The 21,975-nt window shown below is 34.3% G+C and overlaps 2 long non-coding RNA genes across 4 annotated transcripts in view; one reads left to right on the plus strand and one right to left on the minus strand.

Moving 5' to 3' along the window:
- Positions 1–5,669, plus strand: part of LOC109549823 (uncharacterized) — a 114,474-nt gene extending 108,805 nt beyond the window's left edge. Inside the window, exons 5-7 of the long non-coding RNA XR_002176177.2 lie at positions 992–1,052; positions 3,422–3,604; positions 5,165–5,669. This is a non-coding gene — a long non-coding RNA (uncharacterized lncRNA). The remainder of the gene's footprint in view (positions 1–991; positions 1,053–3,421; positions 3,605–5,164) is intronic.
- Positions 1–21,975, minus strand: part of LOC117312594 (uncharacterized) — a 175,987-nt gene that overhangs the window by 61,692 nt on the left and 92,320 nt on the right. The gene's annotated exons all lie outside the window — the stretch shown is intronic.

Genomic DNA, 21,975 nt, shown 5'->3' on the forward strand with positions numbered 1-21,975 from the left:
AGCATTAATGAGAACCTGTATTGGATTGGGGAACATACTTGCCACATCACAATTTCTGAGAATTATGCTAAACCCTGTTCTGATGAGGTAAACATTTGAGTACAATAAAATATAATCATATAATGTGTAATAATTTCTCAGTATTTCTTTATGATTTTATCAAATGGAAAACTAAGGATGTACTGCTTACACTAAGGGCAGCAAAAAGGTGAGTTAATAAAGAACGGTGGAAGGGAGGAAGTAAAGAAGAGAGAAAGGCAGAAAGATAGAAAAATGGAAGGAAGGAAAGGATAGAAGAAGAAGGTAAATTGATGAAAAGCAAGATGATAGAGAACAAAACAAGTTGGATTAAAATTTACTTACAGAAAGTGAGGTTGTTTCCCCCACAATGTATTTGAGCATCAAAGCACTGTCTAAATATCCACGCAAATTAAAACTCTTGGCAACTGGTTGAGACTGTCTATATTTGTCTATTCCCCCCCTTCCCCTCTACCCACTTCCTAAAAGCACACCAAGTCCCATCCTATTCGTCTTGTAGCAAGTCCTGTGTGTTCAAAACTCCTTCCCTTTTTCTCTCCTGTCCCCATCCACCTTCCTACACAATGGTGTTCTATCCAAACAGGAATAGGGAGAAAAAAGCTAGGTGTGGAAGCAATATAGTCATAATTGGGATAAAAGGAAGCCATGAGTAAGTCAACATATTTGGGCAGGGAGATGGGGAAAAACTGTTAATAAAATATATATCACCAGATGCAGTTGAGTATTGCATGTTTAATGAGCAGGGAAATATACTCAGCCTTTAAGTACTCTCTGAAGTGCTTTCAAGAGCTTAGGCAAACTTGTATTTTGTGCAAATCAAAGCTGTCTATTTAAAATGCATCATCCTCTTAATTTTCACAAATATTAAAGCAAAAGTCAGAGTGAAGAAAGCACATTGTCTGTAGGGGGAAAGAGGGAGGAATATTAATAATGTCTTCCTAATTTATTTTAGGTACAAATGACTTTATAAGCTTCTTGATGTTTGGTGGTTTTTGAGAAAAGGGGTGGCCAAAGTAAGTATAATGCATATAAAGGTAAAAATCAGTTTGAAGGGGCTGAATAGCTTGCTTATTTCTCTAAAGAGAATTCATCTGTATTTGTTTAGTGAGTAAACATGGACACTGCTTTGCAGGTGACTGCTTCTTTCTAAATTTACAAGGTTTCCCAAGGGTCTTTATGTGAAACAGAGAAGTCCCTTTTAAAATTCCCTTAACGAAAGTTTCAAAAGGAATATCTGACAACATATACAGCCAAAAAATATACGGTATCTAGTGCAATATATGCTAAAAAACGATGGATTATTTGATCTAAAAACTGTATAGTTTCTCATTAGTTTAATGATTCTAATTCACTGATTCATGCATGCATGTATTCATCCATCCATCTATCCATTCAACATTTATTAAATGCCTATTATTTCTTGGTTCTATAAAAATGTATCTAAATTCCAAAGACAGAAGTGATTAAATTATTCCAGCAGATATTATACCACACCTTTTCGAAATGCAACGTTTTCCTCAATAAGTGATATACATATTTTATCAGCAAAATGTATTATCAAATCCATCCACTTATTTCCATTTCTTCTATGACTACTCTAGACCAAAGTACCAATAGCTGTCTCCTATAACAGTCTGACAATTTGTTTATTAATATTTTTCAGGCTTCTCCCTCCATGTCCATCCAGTCATACATTCTTTTTTTTTTTTTTTTTTTTTTTTTTTTTTTTGCGTTACGCGGGCCTCTCACTGTTGTGGCCTCCCCCCATTGCGGAGCACAGGCTCCGGACTCGCAGGCTCAGCGGCATTGGCTCACGAGTCCAGCCGCTCCGCGGCATGTGGGATCTTCCCGGAACGGGGCGCGAACCCGTGTCCCCTGCATCGGCAGGCGGACTCTCAACCACTGCGCCACCAGGGAAGCCCCAGTCATACATTCTTAAACCAATTCTCTGCAAAGTAGCCAGAGTAGTAAACATAAGGTCTAATTCTGGTCACGTCACTTCTCTACATAAAGCCATTCACTGTCTTCCTAGTGTACATTTTTTGCACTTATAAAACCAATAACATAGTCTTTCAAACACTCATGATCGGAAATTCATAAACTTTATAAAAATAGCAACTTTTATTTGCTTAGTCATCTTAACGTAACTAAATCCTAGTATAGTGTTATGTTTATTTTAAATATTGTCCATATGTTTTGAATGAAGGAATATGTAAGAGAAATTAATTATTTCCAATTCAAGATGCTAAAATCATATGCCCACAAACAAATAGTGGCAGAATAAGGATTGAAAATCTAGGTTTTATGGGTTGGACTAAGAGGATAGTATGAGAAGGAAAGGAAGACATAAAGGGTATGATCAGTTGGTGGCACTAGTCACAGTAGATGTGGCAGACTAGGAGAAAAAATGGGTGGAAACAAAATTAAAAGTTCAGTTTTATGTGGCTGTAAGACATTTAAGTGAAGACGTCTAGTAGGTTCTTGAATATACAAATAAAGCTGATAAGAGAGATCTCTGCCATATACATAAAAAAACACAAAGATCCATGTTAATGTTATTTGACAACATCAAAGTACAGGAGAGTGCTTGCCTAAGGACAAAACACAGAGAAAGAAGGAAGGGGGTCTAAACCCCAATCTAAACAAATATACCATATAGAGGTTAGAGAGAAATGGAACAGTGATAATGAAGATTTAGTACAAGTTTTCAGAAAAATAAGAAGGAAATGTAGTAGGATGAAGTGATAGGAGGAAAATTTAGAGAAGTAAATAGGCATTTATGTCAGATGTTCGTTGATGAATGTCATTCAGATAAAACAAAATGTCTCTTGTGGATCTGACAGAATGAAGTTACCAATGGTCTTAACATGAACAGCTTCATCAGATTGAAGGAGGAAGGGGAGGGAAGGTTTTATTAACGTCCTTGTTTAAGTAAAAGGTATTACAGTTTGCTATTTGGAGTGATGTGAGAAAAGAGGGGAGACTTGATTCAAGAGAGTTGAAGTAATCAAAGAATGAAGCCCTTTGGTTATAAAGATTAGATATAAGTGCATTGGCTAGAATATACCAGATTCTCAATATATGGTAGCTAGTAATCTTATTCCCAGAAAGAATAAATATTATTGTAGTAAGTTTTAAATGTGTGTTGTTTGTGTTAGAATGAAATACTGCTTTTGTTATGTTTTTGCTTACCCAAATCATAATAAATGTGACCACTGATTCTCAGATCACAACTGAAAAATAAAATAGCATTTCGCTGACACTCTCCCAACATCTCTAACCAAAATCTGTTCTGCTACATGTTTCCCCTAAATTGTCCTAGAAATCACCAAAGCATGCTTCACGTGTAGTCTAAGGATTAACTAATTGTCTTGGATACCAGCTGGTGTCTATTTTCTTTCTCTGCTGCTTCAAGGGTGTCTCTAATCAACACTACATCCAAAAGGGGGAGCTGTGTGACCAGAGTTGCTACCAAGAGCACCGCTGATACTTCAGTAGCAATGATCAGGAGCGTTAACCTCTGGTTCCAGTGCCTAACATTGAAGACAATGAGGCATCACAGCTGGTATGCTTGCCAGTGCCAACTACCACCATAACTGCTGCATCCATCATTGCCAATCCCAGCACCGTATTTGCCACTGCCTTTTCCAGTAACCCCAGTACTCTCAGTGTCCCAGGAGTGTTGTAAAGCAGCATTCACTTAGCTTTTATTTGTCCTTTCACTGTCACCTTCTCAATCTATTATTCTATTGTGAGTTCAATGATGCTGGAGGTAGAGACAATGTTATTGTCACAATTACCCATCTTTTCTAAATGTTCACTTTCCCTCAATTTTACTCATTCTTTTTTTTTTTATGGTGGGGTGGGCGGGGGGTGGAGATTCTTACGTTGTCATACGAATGAGTTTGTTTCCAGACTAAACCATTCTTACCAGTATTCTTCTAGCATAGGCACAAAATGAGGCTTGATATAATAATTCACTTTGCAAAACAATTTGGTGGCAATGCTAGACCTCTTACATGTAACTTAAGGGGAAGGGGGAGGAATGAGAGATGCTTTCCAGGTACAAATTTAGAATATCACTATATTAAATTATAAAAGTTACCCAGAGTCTAAGTCTACTTCTAAAATAACCCATGAAATCCTCATAAGCTTCCCCAAAATCTAAGGTCAGAAAAGGTGTTTAAAAGTCAGATATGTTCTGGCTCACATTTTGTAATTTACTCAATTTTTAAAGTGTTTTCTTTTCTTAGTCCTTCTTTGAAGTCACGCCAGAATGTTAGCCCAGGTCTAGTGGTCACAGACAGTCAAGTACGTATTTCTCCAAGAGATTGTTTTGGCATGTCAACTGGTAAAGATCCCATATGATGGTGATGACCACGATAATGGTGCTGCACTTAGTACAGATTAGGAGCTGCATATTTAAGAATTGGTATGTGAATTAATCCTAATCATTCACGTTTGCATGGAGTACTGCAAAGGATTTTATTATATATTACCTGATTTGATTCATAAAACCATCATGTAAGATGAGCAGGAATTATCAATCTCACTTCAATAACAAGGCCTAGAGTGATTAAGGGATTTACCCAATTACCCTCAGCTAATAAAATGGTTAAAAACAAGGTCTCTGGCCCTGTCTCCTTGACTTTTCATTATTTAATTCTTTCCTAAGGTGGTTTTCACCTTTTTTATTATTTAAATGTATATTTTAAGATAACTTTGCAGAAGCTTTACCACTGGGCTTTGGTGACCCTTGCATGTCAATTCTGGCTTAAAGCTCTCCTTGCTTGATTACCCAGACTCCTCTCAAAATGTACTTGCCCTTCAGAAACAAGTCAAGTAAAGTGAATCTGGACTTCTTTTCCAAGAGGTTTGTTTCAATATTTTGATTGACAAATATCAAGTCTGCTATTCTGACAAGTACCACTCTTGACAAGTCAGAATGGTACTCTGTTCTTCTTATACTATTATTTAATACTGTTGTTATACTGTTGCTTAATGTCAACAGATTGTTTCAAAAGATGAGCTTTTACTGCACTAAAAAAGAAAAGAGGAGAATAGTTTAATGCATGTGAGGCTATTAGGAAACAGTGGGTAAATCTATCTATTTTTTCATCCACAGAAAACCAAAGATCCCTGACTCATATAATATACACGGTGAATACGTCACTTACAGGTATACTTCTAAAAAAAATCTTCACATCAATCACAGGAAGAAACATCGTGGTTTTTTTAAAACACAAGTCAGTACAGAAGATGTGGCACACATATACAATGGAATATTACTCAGCCATAAAAAGAAATGAAATTGAGCTATTTGTAATGAGGTGGATAGACCCAGAGTCTGTCATACAGAGTGAAGTAAGTCAGAAAGAGAAAGACAAATATCGAATGCTAACACATATATATGGAATTTAAGAAAAAAAAATGTCATGAAGAACCTAGGGGTAAGACAGGAATAAAGCCACAGACCTACTAGAGAACGGACTTGAGGATATGGGGAGGTGGAAAGGTGAGCTGTGACAAAGCGAGAGAGAGGCATGGACATATACACACTAACAAACGTAAGGTAGATAGCTAGTGGGAAGCAGCCGCATTGCGCAGGGACATCAGCTCGGTGCTTTGTGACGGCCTGGAGGGGTGGGGTAGACCGCCTGGAGGGGTGGGATAGGGAGGGTGGGACAGAGACGCAAGAGGGAAGAGATATGGGAACATATGTATATGTATAACTGATTCACTTTGTTATAAGGCAGAAACTAACACACCATTGTAAAGCAATTATACCCCAATAAAGATGTTAAAAAAAAAAACAAAAAAAAACCCACAAGTCAGCAAGAATGAAAGTGTATTGGGTGCATCAAGTCAAAGACTAGGTGCACCAAAAACTCCAGGAATATGCTATTCTTACTGTTTAAATTGTATTCTAAGATATAGCAGTTGTTATCACCAAGAACCTTGTTAAAATGCAGAATCTCAGGTCTTACAATTAAATCTCTTCAGTTAGAATGTGTATTTTAACAAGATACTCTAGGCAATTTCTATGCACACTAACAACATGAGAAATAATGATCTGGATTCCAGATCCTAGGGAGAAACCTCAGAGGTCATCAGCAAGCAATCCATTCTTTGCAATACATGGTTCTAAAATCGACTATTGAATTAACTATTTATTCCTTCAACAAATATATTTCAGTTCCTACTTATGTTGTGATTAAAAAAATGTTTATAGTCATGTTCTTACGGAACTTTCAAAGGAATGGGGTAGAAAAAACTTGAAGAAAAAAAAAGTGAGAACTATTTTAAAAGAGAAAATACAAGAAGCTATGGAAGTTATAAAACTACACTAGAGCAGTGATTCTGAAATTTGATCATATCTACTAGTCATCCAGAGAGCTTGCTAAAGCATTGATTTTTGTGCCTCAGCCGCACACCCCCACAATCTCAGAGTTTAGGATTCAGCACTTCTAGGTTGCTGTGCAAAAATTTGCATTTCTATCAAGCTTACCAGTAATGCAAATGTTGCCAATCCAATGACAATGCTTTGCATATAAAGGATATAGAGTGTAACAGTAGTCATTCCTAGCAAAATAAACATTGAGTAGACCTGAAGCTAAGAAAGTAATTAGTTGAATAGTGAGTAGAAGAGAGATCTAACAAGCCAAGAGGCAAGGAAACAAACAGTACAAAGAGACCACTGAGAGGGAGAGGATGTAGGGAGGAGATGTAAGACTGATTCAAGAAAGTGAAATGAGACCAGTGCACCCGGAATATAGACCTAAAGAAGTGATTTAACAAGTTGAAAGAGACAGGAACTCAACCATGAAGAGTCCTGTAATCTCTTGGACTGATTTTAGTTTTTAGCCTAAGGGCTTATGTGAAACTCTAACATGTTCTAAGCACAAAATATAAATACTCAAATTTGTAGTTTTGGGTTTGTAGACTCTTCTGATGGAGGATTCATTGACCAGAGCCATATGTGCATGTGAGATGACCTATAAAGAGAATATGGCTGACTTACGGGAAGAGGTAATAGTGGCTTAGTTTAATGTGGTGGTGGTAGTGAAGAAAAACCATTGAAACCCAGGTGGGTAGCTTGTGTAGTTTTAATTTACCCTTGTCACACACCCCTCCTGGGTGCGGTAGTAGTCTTGAAGACAGTGGTCTGAATTTCTAGGTGAATTCTTGGTTCTAGAGAGAGCAGAGCAAACTTATGCAAAAGTAATTGTGTTTGCTTGTTTTGGTCTGCCTGGGGGATCCCCTGAAGGACTGAGGGAGTCACAAGGAGCTTGACTTTGTTTTGCCTAACTGGGAACTCTTTCAGGGTGGAGAAGCAACTTTAGGGAGAAAGTTTCTCATAACAACTGAAAGGCAAATGAGCAAGCCTCTGGGCAAAGGATAAAAGTTGGTACAGACAATAGGCATGCTGAAAGCCTTGGAGGCAAAGCTGATGAGTAAGATACTTTGTGGAATAAGATCTCTGAAAAGCTCCTGGATACACAAGGATATTTGGAAAGCCACACACGTGCAAAGAGTAGAATGTATGCTCAGCAAAGACCTGAAAAATCATAACCTTTCAACTGAAATTTAGTTTCAGCACAAGCAGAAAGTAAAAAGGCTGAGGCTGAGTTGTAAATGACCTAACTAAGCACCGGAGGAGTATCCTCAAACAGAACCAACTGGCAAAGAAAATATTTGCTTTCTTATTTTTCTCCTGGGTCTAGAAGTTTAAGAAAATCTGTTAAACATGCATTAAAACTGTGACGACCACCTTAGTTAATCAAAATTTCTTAGGCCACAAAACAAATAATATAGTCTTGACAAAAATAGTTTAGAAAACTAAAGCAACTACAACTGAGAACAAGCAATAATACCTGGGGTGTAGGGAGATTCTGATTTCCAGAGATACCACATAATGCTATCCAAAAATATCCAATTTCAAAAAAAATTATGAGGTATGCAAGAAACTATGGGCTTTTCACAGGAAAAGAGAAACAGAAACTGACACTGAAGGAACATAGATATTTATACTATAAAATGACTTTAAATCAACTGTCTTAAATATGCTCAAAAGGAAACTGTGATAAAAGAACTAAAGAAAACTAAGAGAATAATGACTTAAACAGAATATCAATAAAGAGACAGAAATTATTAAGAAGAACTAAAAGGAAATTCTGGAGCTGAAAAGTTCAAAATTCTCTGAAGAGGTCAATGGAAGATTGAGCAGTTAAAAGACATAATCTATGAACTGGAAGATAAAAAAAGTGAACCATTCCAACTGAGGAACAGAAATTTAAAAGGAATGAAGAAAAATAAACAAAGATTAAGTGATCTGTGGTATGCCATCTAGTGGAACAATATATGCACAATAGGAGTGCCAGAAAAAAAGGAGAGAGAGAAATGGGCAGAAAGAATATTTGAAGATATAAGGATTGAAATTTCTCAACTTTGATGAAAGCATGAATTTATACATTCAATAAACCTAATGAACCCCAAGAAACTTAAAGTCAAATATATCCAAAACCAAGTTTTTTCATAGCCAAAATGGCAAAAGAGAAAACAAGGAGAGAATCTTGAAAGTAGCAAAAGAAAAGGAAATCATCATGTGCAAGAGATCCTCACTATAATTAATAGCCAATTTCTGATGAGAAATATTGAAGGCAGAAGGCAGTGGGATGACATATTGTAAGTGCTGAAACAAAAAACACTGTCAACCAAGCACTGTTGTCAGCCAAGCCAATCCTACAAAAATTAAAGATAAATATGATATCCTTAGATAAACACAAAATGAAGTTGTTTACTGTTTAGTATATGTACTATTCAAGAAGTACCAAAGATGGTCCTTCAAGCTTAAATGAAATGACAGTAATCAGTAAATCGAAATTATACAAATGAATAAGGGGGATTAGTAAAAGTAGCCACATAGGTAACTATAAAAGCTGATATTACTTTATTTGGGGTTTGTATATCCTCTTATTTTCATACATGATATAAAAGACAAATGTATAGAAGAATAATTCTATGTTAATGGGCATATTGTCATTTGTGACAATAACAACATAAAGGGAGAGGGATAAAGATGTAAAGGAGTAGAGTTTTGGTATGCTATTGAAGTTAAGTTAGTACTAATAAAAAATGGATTGTTGTTTAAGTTTATGAGGTTAATTGTAACCTGCAAGATAATCACTAAGAAAACAAATTTAAGATGTACAGAAAAGGACGTGATAAGGGAATCAAAAGAGTACACTATCAAATATCAATTGAACACAGAGTCAGTAATGAAAGAAATGAGGAACTAAAAGGATATGCAACATACAGAAAGCAACTAAAAAAATGGCAGAAGAAAATTATTTCTTATTTGTAATTACTTTAAATGTAAATGGATTAAAATCTCCAGTTAAAATACAGAGACTGGCAGAATGGAAAAATTATATGATCCATCTACATATGGTCTTCAAGAGACTCATTTTTGATCTGAAGACACAAATACTCTCATGGTGAAGGGGTGGGGAAAGGTATTCCATGAAAATAGTGACCAAAAGGAAGCTGAAGTGACTATGTTAATATAATGTACAATAGAATTTAGGCTATTGTTACAAGAGTCAAAGAAGGACATTATAAATTTAAAAAGAGTCAATCCATTCCTAATACAGGTTACAGTGAAAACCATGATCAGAGGGAAATTTATAGCTACATATGCCGAAATTTAAAATAAAGAACAATGTCAAATCAGTAACATACTTTACATATTAAGGAACTAGAAAATGAAAAGCAGACTATAACTTCTTCCTTCATAGCTAGAAGAAGGAAGTACAGTTGCCCCCAAACAACATGAGGGTTGCAGACACTGATTCGGCACAGTCCAAATTCTGCATCTAATTTTATAGTTGGCCCTCTGCATCTGCAGATTTAATCAACTATGGATCATGTAGTATTGTACTATGTATTTAGGGAAAGAAACCCACATATAAGTGGACCCATGCAGTTCAAGACAGTGTTACTCAAGGGTCAACTGTGAAATATCAGGATAAGAATGGAACCAAATGGAAAAGAGAATAGAAAAACAATAGAGAATATCAATAAAACCAAAAAAGAAGATGAATTTAAATTGATCTTCATCTAAATTGACCAAGAAAAATAACAGAGAAGACTCAAATTACTAAAAATATAAAATAAAGTGGGTACATTGTTACCAAACATTCACACAAAAAAAGAATCATAAGGGAGTATTTTGAAAAATTGTACACCAACAAAATTGATAACCTATATGAAATGGACATGCAAAGTACCAAAGCTTTGAATAAAAAGAAATAAAAACTATAAAGAGACCAAAAACAAGTATAGTGAGTCAATCAGTAATAAAAACACTTCAACAAAGAAAATCCCAGGACAAGAACTGATGAATTCTAGCAAACATTTAAAGAAGAATTAATGCCAATTTTTCCCAAACATTTTCTCGAAGGGAGGGTACACTTCCTAAATCCTTCTGTGATACTGGAATTACCCTAATATCAGAGCCAGACAATTATATTCCAAGAAAAGAAAACTACACATCCATATACCTTATGTGTATAGATGCAAAATACTGTTAAACAAAATACTATTAAAACAAATCCAGCTGCATATTAAAATATTTAGAAACCATAACCAAATTAGATTTACTCAAAAATGCATGGATGTTTCAACACATGAAAATCAATGGCATATACCACATAAATAGAGTAATAGATAAAACTCACATGATTATCTACAGGGACTCAGAACACATTTGACACCATTTTAAATTTTTTCCCAATTTTTAAAAAAGTTCAATTGGAACTATGTCATCCTGATTAAGGGCTTAAAAAAAACACAGCTAACATCACACTCAATGGTTAAGATGGGACGTTTTCACCCTAATTTAAGTAGCAAGACATGACACCTTTTGCCACTTCTATTAAACATTTTATTTGAAGTCTCAGTCAGAGGAATTAGACAAAATAATAAATAAAATCAATACAAATTGGAAAGGAATAAGTAAAACTTTGTCTATTCATATTTTATTCCTAAAGAATCCATACACAAAAAAATAATAAAGCTTATAAAAATTATTCATATTTGCAGGACATAAAAACACACAAAAGGCAAGTATGTTTCTCTACATTAGCAACAAACAATTTGAAAAGGAAATTAAGTGAACAGATCCAAAAAGTGGAAAATCAGTAAGAACACAGTAGGACTCAACAACATCATCATTCTGCTGGATTTAATTGACACCTATGAACTGCTACTTCTGACAGTAGCAGAATATTCATTCTCTTCAAACTCACTTAGAACATTCACCAATATAGGCCATATTCTGGGCCTTTAAAAAACACCTTAACAAATTTAAAAGCATAGAAATCATACAGTGTCTGCTTTCAGACCAAAATGGAATTAAACCAGGAATCAATAACAGAAAGATAACTGGAAAATCACTAAGTATGTGGAAATTAAAAAACAAACCAAAAACTCCTAAATAGCACATAGGTCAGGTCAAAGAAGAAATCACAAGACAAATTTAAAATTATTTTGAACTAAATGAAAATAAAAATGCACCTTGTAAAAATTTATACAATGCAGCAAAAGCAGTGCTTCAAGGATAATTTATACAATTTAAGGCATGTATTAGAAAAGAAGAAATACTAAATCAATAATATAAGTTTTCAACTTAAGAAACTAGAAAAAGAAGAACAAATTAAAATCAAAGTAAGTAGAAGAAAAGAAAAAAAATTGAGCAAAAATCAGAGCAATGAAATCATGAAATCAATTGAGAAAATCAATGAAACCAAAGGCTGGCTCTTTGAAAAAAATTAATAAAATTAATGAGCCTCCAGCCAGGCTAACTAAGAAAAAAAAGAAATGACACAAATTACTAATATCAGGAATGAAAGAGGGGACATAACTACAGATACCATTGAAATTAAAAGAATGATAAAGAACTGTGAAAAACTCCATGCTCACAAATTTTATAACCTAGATGAAATGTATCAGTTCCTTAGAAGACACAATGTTCAAAGGTCACAGAAGAAGAAATTAACAATTTGAATAGGACTATATCAATTGCAGAAATTTAACCAATAATTAATAACTTTCTAAAACACAAAGTATCAGGTCTACATGGGTTCAATGGTGAATTCAATGTTGAATTCTACCAAACATTTAAGGAAAAATTATATTAATTCCCTACAATCTTTTTTAGAGGATAGACACAGGAGGAATACTTCTAAATTCATTATATGAGGCCAGCATTATCCTAATATCAGAATCAAAGATGTTACAAGAAAAGAAAATTCCAGACCAATATCTCTCATAAACATAGATGCAAAAATCTTTAACAAAATATTCGCAAATTAAGTTCTACCATTTAAAAAAAGAATTATACACTATGACCAAGTGGGATCTAAGCCTGGTATGCAATTCTGGTCCAACACTCAAAAATTAATTAAGGTAATCTGCCACATCAACAGGCTAAAAAGGAAAAAAAAAAATCACATGATCATATTAATAGATACAGAAAAGCCATTTGACAAAATCCATATCATATTCAGGTGAAAACTCTTCGCAATCCAGGAATATAAGGAAACCTCCTTAACTTAATTTAAAAAAATAGTATCTACAAAATCCTAGAGTTAACATCATGTTTAACACTAAGAAACTCAAAGCTTTCCAGCTAAGCTCAGGTTCAACACAAATATATCCCTTCTCACCAGTGCTTTTCGATATCATATTGGAAGTCCTAGATAACATAATAAGACAAGAAAAGGAAATAAAGGGTATACAAACTGGGAAGGAATAAATAAAACTGTCTTTGTTCTCAGATGATGTGATTCTCTAGGTAGAAAATCTGACAGTATTGACAAAAAACAAAATACAAACAAAGAAACAAACAAAAACCCTCCTAGAACTAAGAAGTAATCATAGCAAGGTTACAGGATACAAAGTTAACCTAAAAGCCAATCACTTTCCTGTATACTAGCAATGACTGAGTGGCATATGAAATTAGAACACAATGACATTTACCTTAGCTGTCCCCAAAATAAAGTATTCTATTAGAAATCTAACAAAATATGTGTAAGATCTAAACAAAGAAAACTAAAAAATTTTGATGGATGAAAGCAGATAAATTGATGGAGAGATTTTCCATGTTCATGAATAGGAAAATTCAATGTTGTCAATTGTACAGTAACTATAACTCAATACAAAAAATATGTGTACATTGCCAAGATGTCACTTCTTCCCAATTTGATTTATGCACTTAATGCAATCTCAATAAAAACCTCAAGTTATTTTGTAGATATTGACAAACTGATTCTAAAGTTTATATGAAGAGGCAAAAGAATGAGAGTAGGCAAACATAATATTAAAGAACAAAATTTGAGGACTGACACTACCCAACATTCAGATTTACTATAAAGCTACAGTAATCAAGACATTGTGGAATTGGTTAAAAAATAGACAAATAGATCGATGGAACAGAACAGAGAGCCAAGAAACAGACCCTCATAAATATAGTCAACTGATCTTGGACAAAGGAGTAAAGGCAATACCATGGAACAAAGATGGTCTCTTCAACAGATGGTGCTGCAACAACTGGATAGCCACACTCAAACAAATCATCTAGAAACAGACTTTATACCCTTCACAAAAATAACTTAAAATGGATCACAGACCTAAATGTAAAGCACAAAACTATAAAACTCCCAGAAGATAACATAGAAGATGTAAATGACTTTGGGTATGGCAATGAGTTTTTAGATACCACAACAAAGGCACAATCCATATAAGAAGTAAGTGATAAGCTGGGCTTTATTAAAATTAAAAATATCTACTCTGTGAAAGACAATTTTAAGGGAACAAGAAGATAAACCACAGACTAGAATAAAATATTTGCAAAAGACACATCTGATAAAGGACCATTATCAAAAATACATAAAGAGGGACATCCCTGGTGCTCCAGTGGGTAAGACTCCACACTCCCAATACAGGGGGCCCAGGTTCAATCCCTGGCCAGGGACCTAAATCCCACATGCATGCTGCAACTAAGAAGCCCACATACTGCAGCTAAGAAGCCTGCATGCCACAACTAAAAAAAAAAAAAAAAAAAAGATCCCACATGCTGCAACAAAGATCCCCTGTGCTGCAACTAAGACCTGGTGCAGCCAAAATAAATTTAAAAAAACATAAAGAATACTTAAAACTCAACAAAAAGAAAAAAAATTAAAAATAGGCCAAAAAAGAGACACCCAGTGAAAGAAAATATACAGACGGCAAATATGAAAAGATGATTTTCCACATTACATGTCATTAGGGAAATGCAAATGAAAGCAACAATGAGGTACCACTGCACAGCTATTAGGATGGCCAAAATCCAAAACACTTGACACCACTGAATGCTGGCAAGCTGTGAAACACCAGGAATTGTCATTCTTGCTGGTGGGAATGCGAGATGGTACAGCTATTTTGTAAGACAGTTTTGCAATTTCTTACAAAACTAAGTGCACTCTTGCCCTATGATCCAGCAATAGCACTCCTTGGTATTTACCCAAAGGGGTTGAAAATGTCCACACCATAATCTGCTCATGGATGCTTATAGCAGTTCTATTCATCATTGTCAAACTTGGAAGCAACCAAGTTGTCCTTCAGTAGGTGAATGGGTAAACTAGTACACCTAGACAATGGGATACTAATCAACACTAAAAAGTAATGTGCTACCAAGACATGAAAAGACATTAAGGAAATGTAAATGCATATTACTCAGTGTAAGAAGCCAATCTGAAAGGCTACATACTGCATGATTCCAACTAGATGACATGTGGGGAAAGGCAAAGCTACTGAGATACTAAAAATATCAGTGGTTGTTAGGGGTTGGAGAAAGGGACAGGGATTAATATGCAGTGCAAAAACAGTTTTTAGGAAAGTGAAAATATTCTATATGATGCCATAATGATGGATACATGTCATTATACATTTGTCCAGACCCATAGAATGTACAACACCAGAAGTGAAATCTAATGAAAGCTATGGACTTTGGTTGACCATGATGTGTCAGTGTAGATTCATCAGCTGAAGCAAATGTCCTGCCTCTGGTGGAGGATGCTGATAACTGTAGAGGCTATGCACATGTGAGGGTGACAAGTATGGGAAATCTCTGTATCTTCTCAATTTTGATGTGAACCTAAAACTGCTCTAGAAACATGAAGTTTTAATAAAATGAGATTTATAAAGGATATTAAGACACGATTCCGTTTACAATAGCATCAAAAAAAAATACTTAAGAATATGTTCAACTAAGGAAGGGTAGGTAGGACTTTTATACTGATGCCACAAACAATTGCAGAAAGAAATTTTAAATGGCCTAAGTAAATGGTAAGACATCATGTGTTCATGGACTGGATGACTTAAAATTGTTAAGACATCAATACTCCCCCCAAACAATACAAAGGTTCAATGAAACTCCTATCAAAACCCCAATGGCCTATTTTGCTATATATCTATTTTAAAACTTACTACAAACTATCATGATCAAAACTCTGTATTGCCATCAAACGTATGAACCTACAGATTAGTGGAATAAAATTGAGATTCCAGAAATAAACTATACATCTATGGTCTATTAATTTTTAACAAAGGTACCAAGGCTATTCAATAGGGAAAGAATATCATCTTCAACAAATAATGCTTGGACAAATAGATGTCCACAAGCAAAAGAATAAATTTGACCCCTCACCTCACACTATTTATAAAAATTAACTCAAAATAAATCAAAGATCTAATTATGAGGGCTAAGTCTATAAAACTCTTAGATGAAAACATATGGATATTTTTCATAGTCTTTGATTTGGTATCGGTTTCCTAGATATGATTCCAAAAGAATGAGTAATGAATAAAAAATAGATAAATTGGACTTTATCAAAATTAAAATTTTGTACACCTAAAGACACTATAAAAAGTTTAAAAACTACCCATAGAATGGGAGAACATATTTTCAAAGCACATATCTCAAAAAGCCTAATATAAAAAAACTAAAGAACTCTTACAACTCAACAAAGTGTTATGTTTGAAATTTTAAGGTTCATACTTTTATAAAACAAATAAATACACATGACAAGTAATTATTTGGACCTAAAGATGCAGCTAAGGCAGCAGATCTGGACTAGAGATACAGTTTAAAGAATTATAAATGGTAATTGAAGATGTGAGAGTGAATGAGATCATTGAGGGAGTTTAGAGTCTTAAGAACTTCATAATTTAAGTATTAGGTAGAGGAGAATAAAGGACAGAATTATTTGGGCAGACAGACCCACAGTAAAGGAAAAGCAGGACATTATGTTTGATTTCAAGGAGAGACAGTAATTCAATCAAAGAGACAATAGTCAGAAGTATTGACTGCTGATTAGATCTCAAATATGGCCTAAGAACTGAGTCATACCTTTTGGATTTAGCACTGTGGAGTCACTGTTATTCTACTTTTGAAAGAAAGCAGGGATTGGAAATTTGATTGAAATGGTTCTGAACAATGTATTCACTTTAGAGCAAAAAATGGTGGTAGTCGTAACACACAACTCAGTTGAGAACTTTAGAAAGATAGGTTAGATTAAAGCTGTAACTTGAGGTAAATGTAATGTCAGTGGAAGAGCTTTCTTATTTTTTGAATGTGGACAGTTAAATACATTAAAACATAATCAGGGTTTCCCTGGTGGCGCAGTGGTTGAGAGTCCGCCTGCCGATGCAGAGGACATGGGTTCGCGCCCCGGTCTGGGAAGATCCCACATACTGCGGAGCGGCTGGGCCCGTGAGCCATGGCCGCTGAGCCTGCACGTCCGGAGCCTGTGCTCCGCAAGGGGAGAGACCACGACAGTGAGAGGCCCGCGTACCGCAAAAAAAAAAAAAGAAGAAAAAAGAAACAAAAAACATAATCAGCAGTTCCTCATTGAAAAAGAACTGTCATAAAGTGTCTTAGATGATGGCAAGACAGATTGAATGAAATATACTTAAAGGACTAAAAACAGTATCTCAGTTGTCTTATGAACTTACTATTTTAGGAACACAAAGATTTCTTCTGGGAATACATAAAGTAGTATTTCATAATTATATAAAAGCTAGCATAGGTCTCATACTATATACTGGATTAGACTGATCTCATTTCTCTAATAGAAAAACTACAAAACCATTAAATATCTGCTTTTTGTTTCTCCTTAGAATGAATCATTGGTATTAATAAACATATCAGCATCTACTTGCATATACTTTTTAGAAATCAGGGACCATGTTTATTGGCTTTCGAATCAAATTACTGTGCTTAGAGACACCATCTAAAACCCTTTTTTTGAAACCTAAAATGGAGCAATGCTTATAAAGAATATTACTGCGATGTATTTCATAAATATTTTGCTTTTTTGTGCTAAACTTAGAATTTTTATATTAAACATGATCTTCTATGTATTCCAGGTATTATGAATGAGAAGGAAAAAATAAAAAATGACAAAAAAGAACTATATTTCTCAGATATAGTTTATGTACATAATTAAAAATAAAAACACAATCATGAGGTTAATTTGACATATAATGTGATACCATCTGTGAGAAATGCAGAAAAGAATGATAAGCATACATGATTTACTTACACAAGGGTTGCATTTCCTAGTGTGATCAGATATATTTAGCTTAACAAAATGTTAAAAGATCTTTATGAATGTTTAAACATTAGATCCACTGAATGAAAAACAATTCTACATTAGATAATGTCATTTTTATTACTAGATGAAGTTAACGAGTAATTATTTTTCAAACTACCAAAAAAATATATAGAATTAGTTTATGTATTTTTCAAGATTAAGTATTGCGAAGAGAAAATAAATTATTCCAAAACCTTCTTTAGATGCTAGTACAGAGCACAGGCTGTAAAATGCAGTGGCTAAGAGCATGACAGACAGACCTGAGCTCAGAGTCATGGCTGTACACACTAAATGGTTGACCTTGGGCAAATAATATCACCACTTAAATCCTTTTCCTCATCTGTAAAATGGGCTGATAATAGTAGTACCTACTTCATACTTTTCCTTTGAGAATGATATAGATGAATATTTAGCATAGTGCCTAGAACATTAAAATTTGTATTTTGTTATTTTTTTATTAGAATACTCAGCTTTTGCCAATAGTTAGGTACTTTTGTTATCATAAGGACAACAGCATATAAACTTGTAGAAAAAAATGAGAAACAAAATTGATTATGGTGGTTCTCTCCACAGAATACATCCTATGAGCAGAAAGCTAAAAAGTAAAAGTGACCTGCTTCAGCTATTCTTTCTAACACACCCAACAGTAAGGATGAAGATTAACTTGGCTTGCTTTCAACATCCTTACCTCCGTTTACTCTCACCCTAACTATAGGTATTTATATAACTAACAAACTCAGAATGCAAAATTTCCCTTCTGGCTTCTCTGCCTATTATTTGCATAATTTTTTAAATTGATACTTTATAGTGATGTCATATTCCTTTTCCTAAAAGTTAAATATCTGTACTCCAACTCTTCTGCCTAAAATTTGTCAAATTCCCCCACTTCCCGCCCCATTGTTTATAGGATGCATAAGAACTTCTTAGCAGGACAAGGTCAAGTTTGGGGACCTGTATTTCTGTCAAGCCTCACACCTTCCATTGCATCCAACTTACCCTTAAATTCAGCTTTGCTAAGTTCTTAGTTGTCCTCAAAGTGTTTTTACCCTTTTTTCTCTGTTTTTACATATGTCACAGGGATTGGTATGTAAATGGATTTAAAATAAAGAAAATGAATTTTGGAGTGACAGAAGAGTATTATAATAAGGCAAATATAAACATTAGTGATAGAATGGCAAGGTAAAGGAAAGAATAAGTTTGAGAGACTGCTAAATAACTGTGTGAGATCTGAGGGAGAAAAAATAGTAATGACAGAAATATTCAATGTTAAATAACTGGAAATAACCAGGATAAAATAAAATTATTTACTATGACATAGTAAGCTCACCATGACATACCTGTCTATAACTACAGCTTCATTTCTGGTAACTGTCCAGCATAAATTTAATGGCTCAGCCATGTCAAACCACTTGAAGGTTCCAGAATATGCCATAATATCAGATACATCTAAACTTAACACATACCTCAAAACACTCCTAAAAGACCCTTTCTCATTTTGATTCATGACTCTTACATTCAACAGTATTTATTAAATGCCCAACATGTTCTAGGTCCTTTGCTAGATACTGGGGATAAAACATGGAGTAATAACAGACCAAGTCTTTGCTTCAATTAGTTATTCCCAAATTGTATAATTGCAATTTTATGAGTTGAGGCAAAGGCTATGATAAAGCAATATGGAGAATTGGGAGCTTATAACAGAGAAACTCCTTTCCTCAATTAGAAATGACTAAGAAAAGATCTCTAGGACAAATGTAAGCTAAGCAAAAGATGTGGTGGGGCAATGGCAGGTACTTTCTGGACAAAAAGAAGAGCATTTAAAAACACCCTATAGGAGTAAGTATAAAGACATTCATGGACTATTGAAAGTACAGAGAAAAATGAGGCAAGAGGAAGCATGTATGAATGGACAAGCCTGGGGTGATCAGCTCAGGCAGAGCTCTGAAGGCCACCTGGAGAATTTTGTTCTTTACCCCAAAATAAATTGGAAATAGTTGAAAATTAATTAATGCAATACACTATATTAATATAATAAAAGACAAAAACCCACCATCTCAATACACACCATGAAAGCATTTGAGAAATACCAACACTTATTCATGGTAAAGACTACTGACAAACTAGGAATAAAAGGAATTTCCTCAACAACAACAGCAAAAACCCTACAGCCAGCATTATATTTAATATTGAAGGACAAAATGCTCACTCCCTAAGATCAGGAACAAAGCAAGGATGACCACTATCACCACTTCTCTTCAACTTAATGCTGGATGTTCTAGCAATGTAATGAAGCAAGAAAATGAATTAAAAAGCATTTTGTCTGTTAAAGGAGAAATTAAAAAAAAAACTTTTATTGACAGACAATATGATTTTGTATACAAAAATTTTTACAGAATTCACAAGGCCATCAATGTCTCAGAGCACAGTATCAATTTAAAAATTTATTTCTATATACTAACAATGAACAAAATGCAACTGAAATGATTTCAATCACAATAGCATTAAAAGAATGAAAGAGTTAAACATCAAATTCTATGAAACATTGCCGAAAGAAATTATGAAATACTAAATAAACAGAGAAGTATGTCCGTGGATTGGAAAATGTAATTTTGGGGGTGAGATAGCAACTCTATAAATTTATCTATTAATTCAGCATAGTCCCTATCAAAATCCCAACTAGTATATTAAAAATCTTAACAAGCTGATCTGAAATTCATATGAAATTTCAAAGGATCCCAAATAGCAAACACAATCTTGATAAAGAAGAATAAATTTGGAAAATTATACTACACAATTTTAAGACTTATACAATGCAGTAATCTAGTATAACACTGGTATTAGTATAAATATATATTAATGGCACAGAATTGGAAGCCAGAAATACACACTTAAATTTATGGTCAACTAATTTTTGTCAAGGGTGCCAAGACAATGCAATAGGGAAGGATAGGATTTTCAACAAATGTTTCTGGAACAGTTGGCTATCCATATGCAAAAAGATTAATTTAGAACCCTACCTCACACCATGCACAAAAATTAACTCAAAATGGATATTGCACAGAGAAGAAGTAACACAGCAGGCTTGAGACTGCTATCCTTAGAAAGGCATGCTTGCAAGATGGACCCTTGACTAATGTCTGGGAAGGGATTTCAGGAGATATCCCACAATTCCCTAAATGATAAGGGAGTCTTAACATGCTTAAATGATTTGTGCAAATGATATAGTTTATGCTGAATACTTGCATTCCTTCAGGAAGTCTAGAGTTTTGGTACATGCTAAGCAGAAGATGCCTACGTGACTAGTCTCTAGTAAAAACCATGGCCAATTAGTCTCTAATGAGCTCCCCTAATAAAAGACATCTCACATGTCTTATGGCAATTAGATACTGGAGGAAGTAAGTGCCTAGAGAAATGGACCAATTCCTTAGAAGGTACAAGCTGCCAAAGCACACACAGGAAGAAATAAACAACCTGGATAGGCCTGTATCTATTAAAGAGATACAACCAATAATTACCTCCTCTCTTGGTGTATTGAAGGTTTTGTTTTGTTTATAATATATAAGTTTAGTGTATCAGAGTCACAATCAAGTGATGTTATACCACTCCACATAGACTATAAGAACCTTAAAATATCATATTTAGATTTCTTTCCTCCTGAACTTTGTCCTGTATTGTCAAAGAGTTTAAGCTTACATATGTTGTTAATCACACATTATTTTTGTTGAAACTATTATCTTTAAAAAATTTACTTAAGTATGTAGAACTCTTGCATATTAACCTATAAAGTTGCCAGCATCACTTCTCTTATTTCATTTTTATAAATCCATATTTCCTTCTGGTTTAACTTTTCTTCTGCCTGAAGGACTTTAACAGATTGGTAGTACAGGTTTTCTGGTGATAATTGCATTCAGTATTTGGATGTCTGAAAAATCTTGATTTTACAATAGACTCTGAAATATTTTCACTGGGTACAGAATTCTAAATCTTTTTTTCAAGTACTTTAAGATGTTGCCCCATTGTATTCTTGCTTGCCCTGTTTCTGATAAGATTTTATTATTCCTAAGATTGTTTCTCTGTATATGTGTTTTTCTCTTCCTTCTTTTCATTTTCTTAATCATTGCTTTTGAGCATCTTGATCGTAATGTTCTTATATGTCATTCTTCATCTTTCTTTTGCTTTAGTTTCACTGGACATCTTGGAACTGTGAATTTATCATTTTAATTGAGTATGGGAAATTTTC

This window comes from Tursiops truncatus, chromosome 6, assembly GCF_011762595.2.
Source record: "Tursiops truncatus isolate mTurTru1 chromosome 6, mTurTru1.mat.Y, whole genome shotgun sequence".
NCBI lineage: Eukaryota > Metazoa > Chordata > Mammalia > Artiodactyla > Delphinidae > Tursiops > Tursiops truncatus.